This window comes from Cupressus sempervirens, chromosome 11 (assembly GCF_028749045.1).
Source record: "Cupressus sempervirens isolate cs-2001-9-10 chromosome 11, ASM2874904v1, whole genome shotgun sequence".
In the NCBI taxonomy this organism is placed as follows: Eukaryota; Viridiplantae; Streptophyta; class Pinopsida; order Cupressales; family Cupressaceae; genus Cupressus; species Cupressus sempervirens.
In genome coordinates, this window is record NC_143128.1 from 11,241,594 (window position 1) to 11,250,994 (window position 9,401).

Genomic DNA, 9,401 nt, shown 5'->3' on the forward strand with positions numbered 1-9,401 from the left:
CAGCCCACATGAAGATTCATTTTTTTTAATCTCAGAATGGTTTTGATAATTGAGTGTCAACACACTTAAGAAATTTTCTTAGTTGATGTCGAGTTATAGTATGTGCCAAACAAAAAATTCATCAAGTGCCAAGTTATTCAAATGTCGAGTAAACTATAGGTTTTGAGAAAGACAAAATTTCTATAGGTGCCCAACAAGACAGAATTTCTATAGGTGCCAAACAAGATAGAATTTCTATAGGTGCCGAGCAAGACATAATTCCTATGTGTGCCAAGCATCAGTAATTAGTAAGTGTCGAGTAACATAGAATTAGCATAAGAGTTTGTGCCCTCACAAACTAAGATGTAAACTATTTTTGAGCCAACATATGATGGATCTTGAAGGAATAAAAGACAAGATTGAATCTATTTCATTCCCTATGCAATCAACATGCAACCAATCAAAAAAATGCAAAGATTCGAGCAGGAAAGATAGATGAATCTCAATCATAGATTCATACCTAACCCTAAGTCATGAAACCCTTTTAAGGAGGTTGAAACCCCATAATTCAAGTATATATGGGAATGTAGGAGAGAGTATGCAAATAGAGAATGAATGCAAGGATAGAATACTAGTGAAGTTTGAAGGAAGGGAAAGGGATGAAAAGACTTAGAAGAAGGACAACATTGCATCATTAGTTAATAGAATAGAGTATCAGTACTTTGAACAGAATCATATCAGATCAAAGAGGATCAGATCAAAATGGACTAAAGATCGATCTGATATCAACATCAACAATTAAGGATTGTAAGTTATCAGGTCAACACATTCTACTATACTTTCTAACCATTGTATTAGGAGAATGAAAATCCTATGAAGATAGGTTGGTTTAACAACCATATTTTAAATCCTTTAACAAGTGACATTCCAAGTGAATGTTTTGTAAATCCTTTAGATAGGTAGATTTTTAATAGAGTGTTTGAGCTTTTAATAGGGTAGGCCTCTCATGGGGTAGACCATTGATGATGGTCAAAGTTTGTAACCTTGACAAGTTAGATATTGTTGTAGTGATAAGTTGGGGGTTTCATCCCCACCCTAGTTTTACCTTCTCATTTTGGAGGGTTTCTGGTTGATCAAATATTGTGTTATCTATTTTCATGCATGCTTTTATTTTCATGATGATTAGAAATTTTTCATGCATGTATTGATTTCAGTTAAAATTTTTGTACTTCTGATTCACAACCCACCCCCCGCCCCCGCTCTCAAAAGTATTCTTTGCACTCGTTAATTCTAACAATTGGCTCCCCCAATTTAGTTGGTTCATGAACCAGGTGTATGGTCAACTTAGGCTATCAATGCTCCTAGCTTCGTACACCATGTCTCACAAGAAACTACTTGGTCTCCCCATTCAGATTCCCCCAAATAAAATATTTGGGGTCTGTCTTCTACCACTAGCATTTTAGATGTCGCAGCTAAAGACTTGAATTCAGGATGGGAGGTCGCTCCTATAACATGTTCAAATTTTGGATGGGGCTTCTCTATTAATCCTTGTTTGCAATCCACTTCTGTTGAGGCCCCCTCATGCGAGGATATGGAAGAAAGATAGCACAAAGGCTTCCCTCTATTTTTTTGAGTAATTTTTCCAAACTTCAAGCATGCTATGTTAATTGTTGACAATCTTGGTTGAATTTGAGTCCTCCATGCCTGCTATTTGATATGCATGAAAATGTAAAATTCGATAAATTTTGAATTCTTGATGGTATTAGTTTTGTTCATTGATATAATACGATTGTAAATATTGATATTAGTCACTTGTACATATTGCGACTGTATATGAGCAATGTTAGTATGCTAATAGAAACCAAATTTAAATAAAGCTTCTACAAACTAAACAAAATTCATAAACTTCAAGATAGACTAAGATGAACTCTCAATTGAGAATATGAGCCATTAATGGGCTCTCTCAATGAGAAGCTCTCTTGTTGAGTAGCTTTATCTAAATAGATAGGATGTATGCTCAATATGCTTCCAAAGGCTTCAATGGATGATTGTGGATTTTTGGTGTGGATAGATGGCTTTAGTATGGATTTGGCTCTCAAAATAGAATTATAACTTTTCTTCATGGATTGTGTTATTTTGTAAAGGGGAAGGATCCAATTTATAGGCAAGAGGCTTGAGGGATTGAGGGCTAAGATGCAAGGATGGGAAAAAGCTTCTGGAAGGCTCAGATTGCATGAGAGGAGAGCACATGGATTGTGCTTCCTTATAGCCAATCAAGGAGTGACACATGTCACATGGTGAGAGGATGGAGGAAAGGGCAAGGATGAGTCAACAAAGGAGGCTCAAGAGATAAAATCTTCATAAAGACCCTCATAATGACTTGTAAGAGCAATAAAAGGGCTTGTAAGAGTCATTTATGACCTAGTGGACTTCATAAAGTTTTATGGTTGAGATATTTTGAGGGTGGTGAGAGCAATTTCGACTTGGGCTTGATTAGGAAGGTTCTGAGCTTGCTTAGGCTTGTGCAAATGATTGGAGGATGGATTAGGATGGTTTAGGATTAGCTTAAGGATAGGCAAGTGGATGGCATTTAATGAGGGTGGGTGAAGGAAGAGATATTTGTTAACTTTGGCTTGGGTTAGTAAGTCTTAACCCATGTTTAGGGAATGTGACAAGGTTAGGAGGGGATTAGGATTAGGTTTAAAGACATCTTCTAGAAGAGTCTAGATTTTGGATGAGGATAAAGACTTTCTAGAATAGTCTAGAATTTCCTAGGATGAGGATAAATTAGATTTTTAGAAAATAAATACAGTTTTATTTATTTCAAGGGTTTGGGTTGAGGAGATATTTATTAAAACTTTTTTAATAAACATGAGGATTAATATTTAATTTTAATTAAATATTTTGAGTTGGGGTTAGGGGTAGGAAATGATGAGATTAGCCTTTAATCGAAATTAAAGAAGGATTAGAAGATTTTGGAAGAGGTTATTGGTCATAAGGAAATTGGCCAAGTTTTGGGCAAAAAATAAATTTTTTAGTTATTTGAGGATTTTTGGTCAATTTATTAATTAAATTATTAATAAATAAGAAAATAATGTTTAAATAAGATTTAAACATTTTTGGGAGGGATTCCTTAATTAAATATTTTTAATTAAGATAAAAGGATTTAATGGCATAAAAATTAATTAATTAATTAATTAATTAATAAATGATGATGTCATCAGGACTTTTTCAGAAAATAAAAATACTTTATTTTCTAAAGGTTTTTAGGTGTCTATGTTTTGCCCCTCTTTGATGTGATGCCGCAAGTGGCATGGCATCAAAGATAAGAAAATAAGATGCCCAAGGCTAGAGCAGAAGAGGAGAGAATGGACTGTGAGATGCCCCCTCAAGAAGGTAGCGAGGAGAGAAAGCGAGGCTCGATGGCTTCTTGAAAAGTACAAGAATCCAAGATGAGCAAGGAGACTCAGATTGGCAAAGAGAAGGGGCTGAATTAGCTCAAACTCTCACTATGGGAGAATGATAAAGGAGAATCAGATGCACAAGAGGAAGCAAGCTTAAGACCTTAGGGAAGGTGGAGGATGAAGGAGCAGAGTGCTATAGAAAGGAATCCAGGATAGGGAGATGGATGAGGGGATTATAAAGCTGATGCAACAGGATTTCAAAGAGTTAGATTGGCGGAAGATGGGTTTCGGAGATCCCTAGGACTAGGATTGTGGATCTCGAAAGATGAGGCTTGGTGGGTTGATTTGGATTGGTGGATCCCTAAGACTAGGATTGTGGATCCCTAAAGCTAAGAGTGATGAGTGATTCAAAGAGATACTGATGCATAAGCTGGGGTAGGAGAGACGGATGCTGGATATAGATGGGGGATAATGGAGATGAAGGAAAACCATTGAAGCTTTTTGAGTGGGGGGATACTTCAAAGAGAAGTACCACCATGTAGTTGAGCACTAGATTTGCTATAGGACTATTGGTTAATTGCCAAGGTTACCAAGAACATCAAGGCCTTTTCACCAACTGTCCAAAGGATTGACAAACTAACTCAAAACAAACACGCAAGGATTGCCCCAGCATCACACATGAATCCTAGAGGAAGCAGCATGGAAACGACACTGGAGAACCCACAAGCAGAAAAAGAAAAACAAACGAAAGACCTGATCAAGACCTTACACTCTAATTGCCCCATACGTAGCATACCATGATATGGAAGATCATGGCAACCTTGAGGAGGGAACAAGGAGATTGCTTGGAAAAGATACTTCAAGACCCAAAAGGGAAGATCCCAAATCAAAAGAAAGTGAAAATCCAAAAGAGAACCGTTTGGCAATGAGATGGGTAGGATGAGGTACTAACGGACCAAGATCAGACATGAGGAAAGCTATATCCTGCAAGGACCTATCGGAGAGCACCTAAGCTGGTGGATTTGGATAAGTGATGCATCTGGCAAGCTGAACTAAGAAAGATAACACTTTGGTGATAGGAAATCTAGCTAAAGGATGCATTGGAATATCTAACCAAGATGTGTGATGGGTGCAAGATGCTGATCAAGGACGAACTGACATGAACGTTGGATAGATACAATGGTACTAAGCTAAAGAGGATGTACAAGCTGACGGACCAAGATATTTACAAGCTGAAGCTGACCAAGATAGTTACAAGCAGGCAAAAGCTCAGGATGATAGGATAGCGGGATGGTTCGATGTTGTGCAAGATGCAAAAGCTAAGGGTGGGGTGATAGCAAAAGATATGGATTTGGCAGGATGCATCCAATGATGATGAGAGATTTTGTGACCAAGGATAGCTAGAGGAGCAGGATGAGATGGCTGGATAGGATGGTAGATAGCAAGGATTATGATGGATATAAGGAGATGACATTGGGTTTGCATGAGGATAGCCTAGAGCTAGATATCAATGACAAGGGAGGATGGACAAGACAAGATCTCCAAGGAATATAGTGCCCCCAATCAGAAGATAACATGCGGAAGGAGGTCTTATGATGGATGTGATAGGATTGAAGCTAGGATGGAAAAAGCTGAAGGGGCTAGGGAGATGGATGATAGCTGAGATGATTGGCTGAAGCTGCATAAGATTAGTGGATGGTGTGAGATGGAAGCTGGAGGATGGAGGATAGGTGGATAGATTGGAAGATGGAGGTGGATGTGAAGAGATGACCAAAAGCATGAGGGTGATAGGCTAAGTTGGGGATGGCAGGATTACGCATGACGCTTGTTTGCCAAGTTTTCATCATGGTACTTGTCCAAGGCACTTGAATTGCCAAGTTTTCACTAGTGGACACTTTATTTTTCTTTTCTTTTTTGACTTTTTGACTTTAGACTTAGCTGGAATGATTTTGGCTTTCTTCAGCTATTTTGGCTTTTTTGGGATTTTTCACTGGTTGTTGGAATGTTCAATTTTTTTGCTAGCTATTGGTACACCGGATGTGTGATTTATGCAATAGATCGGATTAGATGGGATTGATGGTAGGAGATGGAGGGATGAAAAGGTTGGAAAGGAGCATGATATGGGGATGCTTGCAAGAGCAACATTGGCACATGTTGGGACAGGTGTGAAAAGAGCATATGGCGGATAGATGGTAGATGCGGGCATGATGGAGGATTTGTGGAAGCATGCTTGGGGATATAGGCACCCAAGATGGAGTTAGGAGATGGGGGACATGAGTCACTAGATGGGGGATTAGCAATGGTGGATGCCATTATGCATTGGGTTTCAACTTTTTTCTTGGGGATCCACATGGTTTTGGATTTTCTTTTCATAGGCGTTTGCATTATTTTGCATTCTTTGATTGGATTTTTCCTTTTTGGAGTATGTCTTTTAGAATAGACATATGATTGCCTAGGATGTGCATTTTTAGCTTTATGCACTTTGAAGTTGGCATTTACATTGTTGTGGTAAGCTTTGGGAAGATGGTTAGGAGAAGCTTTGTGAGATGGAGAGGATATGAAAGAGCATGTAGGGGGATGATGATGGATGATGTGCCCTGATATGTGCCTTTTTTGATCTTGCATAGGAATGGATGGAATAGGATTTTTATGATGGCTGATAGGAGGATGGAGGATGGTAGATTTTGGGACATAGGGACCCAAAATGGATTTAGCGGATGAAGGGGGGATATGGTAGGTTGTTTTGGGTTGCAAAGATGGTGGAGGGGGGATGACATAAGATTTCTTGAAGGAGTGATGGGAGGCTGGCATGGTGGGTTTGGAGATAGGCTTGGTTTGGGGGTGTGGTGTACCGACACCTTTAGATGGTGAGCCTTTGGATACATATCCAAGACCATGAAATCCTAGATTTTTTTGTGCAATAATAGGCTCTCTGATCCCTTGCTCTTGTGGTCCTAAACCTTGACCTTGATAATGCCATCGATTGAGCATTTGAACAAGCTGAGGAAACTTTTTTCTTGCAGAAAATGGTAGAAGTGATTTATTAGATGTATTGCAATGGGGAGATACTGTTCTTAATTCTTTTGCTGAGAGAGGGCCACCATGGATGAATGTAAGTGAACCAAGAGGGTAGATTATAGATGGTGGAATAGCTTGGATAGGTGGTAAGATGGAAGCATGGAGCGGGGGAGATGGAAGGATAGGATCTTGATGTAGCTGGTGGGATGACAAGATATCTTGTAGTGGAGGAGATATGGCTTGAGGTTTTGGAGATAGAGGAGATGATGACTGCACTATGGATGGAAGACATGGTACGATGATATCTTCATTTATGCTTTGGGGGATGTCAACATGCTTTTGGACAGGATCTTGATAGGATTGGTTTGGATTGGATGGTGCGATAGGAGGTGAAGGGATGGATTCTTCAAAGGCAGCGGATGGATAGATGGTAGATTCAGTAGTGGAGATGGGTGAGTAGAAGATGGATGCATAAGGGTCATTACAGGAGATTTGGGAAATGCTTGGAGGTGATGTGGATAGGATTTGGAGGGATTTGACAGGTGGTGGGATTTTGATGCTTGCAGGAAGTGGAAGGATTTTAAGCAATTTGATGGATGGTATGGGGATGATAGCTATGGGAGATGGAGGTGATATTATAGATGGGGAAGCTTCATCACTGACTACTTCACATGGTTGGATTAGATGACATGGCTTATCGACTGTTGGAGGCAACTTTTCTTGTATTTCCTCTAGGAGATTCCTTGGAGACTCATGTGTCGAAGGTGGAGGTGGATTGACAAGAATAGCTAGTGTGATGGGGGTGGAAGATTGGAAGCTTGGTTGATGGGGTGATGGAGGGGAAGCTAGAATATCAGATGGCATGACTAGATAGTTTGGAATAACTCTTGGATTTTGGGGGATGCTAGGGGGAATGTTTCTAAGGCTTTCAATATACCTGTCATAGTCAACAAGATTTTCATCATCATTGGAATAGGAGGTGGCAGGAGCAAGGACAATGTGACCAAACACATCATGATAGGATTGGTACTTCATGCTTTGATGGTGAGTTTGATGGGGATGGGGTCTTGCATATGGATGAACACGGAAGCTCATGGTTGGATTTGGATTAAGCACAGATTTTGGATTGGCTGATGAAATATTTCCTACGGAGAGTCAAAGCTGCATGACAGACCTAAGGAGGATTGGCTGGAGATTTTCTGCTTTCTTGTGGATGGAAGACTTCAAGGGCATGCTATCAAAAAGTGAGAGTTTTTCTTTCCTATGTGCAGGATTCGTGGCGATTGTGTCAATTTAAGGATAGACTAGTGATCCTATGCCATGACACGAGATTGACCACTTGTGGATCCCAACCTTTAGCTCAAGGTGATGAGGGATACAAGTGACAAAGCTGGATTACCCTAGACAATGCTCTGTCAAAGGGATAACCTTGGTGAGATTGGTTGATTGGTAGGATTGATTGGATAGCAAAATCTAGCAAAGTGACAACAACTCTCTAAAGGCTTGGGTGTGATTTTGGATTGGGTTGCTAGCTGCCTGGGGAGGATGATTTGGAGAGACTTTGGATTTGGGATTGTTCTAAGTCAAAGAACTAGATAGATTCGATTGCAGTGGGGGAGCTTGGATGATTTTTTGATAAGGCAGTGAGTACGCTAAGTATGCCTTGAGTTGGGAGATTTTTGCTTTTCTAGGATTTCGACCAAAATTGGCAAACATTCATTCAAAAGCTATGAACAAAAAAGCAAACAAAAGTTTTGAGCAAGCACGTCAAACACACCAACATCTTAGGAAGCTTTCTACAAGGATGAAATTTGGTTTAGCTAGGGAGTCCTCGATATACACAAGGTACGTGAGGCCCAAATCTGTAGATGAAACCAAAAAGATGTCACACAGCCGAGAGGAGCGGTAACCCACTTCTCCTCTTTCACTTCTCAAGGGTATAAAGTTCCTTGAGGCTTAGCCCGAGTGATAAAATTTTGATCCCAAGAGAGGTGTCTTTGGATTCACCTCCTGATCTTTATACTCCACCGGAATGTTGGAGTTGAGGTCGTCCCAAGGGGTGATGAAATCCCCAAGCAGGCCTCCTAAAAAGCTAAGACAAGATTTTGGATCCTAATCTTATGCACCCAAGATGGCCTCGAAAGACGACAAGGGGAGAGAAGACTTGGATGATCTTGGGCTAAAAAACACGCTTGTTCTTTTACCAACTAACGCTTAAGTTTTCTGATCTAGACTTTGCAAGCACTCATGTTTAAGATACAATGTTTATTCCAACTTTGAAGCGTTGACAAAAATAAAATTGATCGAAGAATGCGAACAAGAAGAAGAGTTAGGGTCAACAAGAAGGTAAACCCGTGCACCCGGAGGCCCTCCACATCAAGTATCGATTGATTTTTCTTTAAGGCATTCAAGAGTTGGTGTGATTTTGTTTTAAGCCCAAAGCAAAGGTGTGTGAGATTCGATTTCAAGCACGCGCCCGGAGGCCCTCCACGTCAAGATTTGTCCAATTTTTATGCCCAAATGAAGTGTTTGATATTGCAATGGTTAATTGATCCTTGGAATTCAAGATTGGATTTGTTATTTTAATCATGCATTCGCATTCAAGAGTTTGTTTAGCAACATGCATTCAAAGACAAGTGATTAAACATTCAAGTTTTTTTCCTTTGAGCATTCAAGATTGAGATTTTGTGTGTTTGTTTTAAGAACTTTGAAGTGCTTTGTTTTAACCTTAGATCATTCAAGATTGTTTTTGGACTCAAAAATGAAAATGACTCTTTGGACTTTGCTTTTTATTCGAGATTTTGTGTTCTAGTGTGCATGTTTTAAGCCCAAAAATGATATTCCTAGATTGTTTTGATGCATGAAAAACCTAAGAAACATTCAAGATTTTTCAACAAGACATTTGTTTGGAACAAATAACAAAGCTTTTTAGGAAAATTTTGGCAACCATTTAGGACTCTTAGTTTTCATGAGATTTTTAAAAGAACTTTAACATATTTG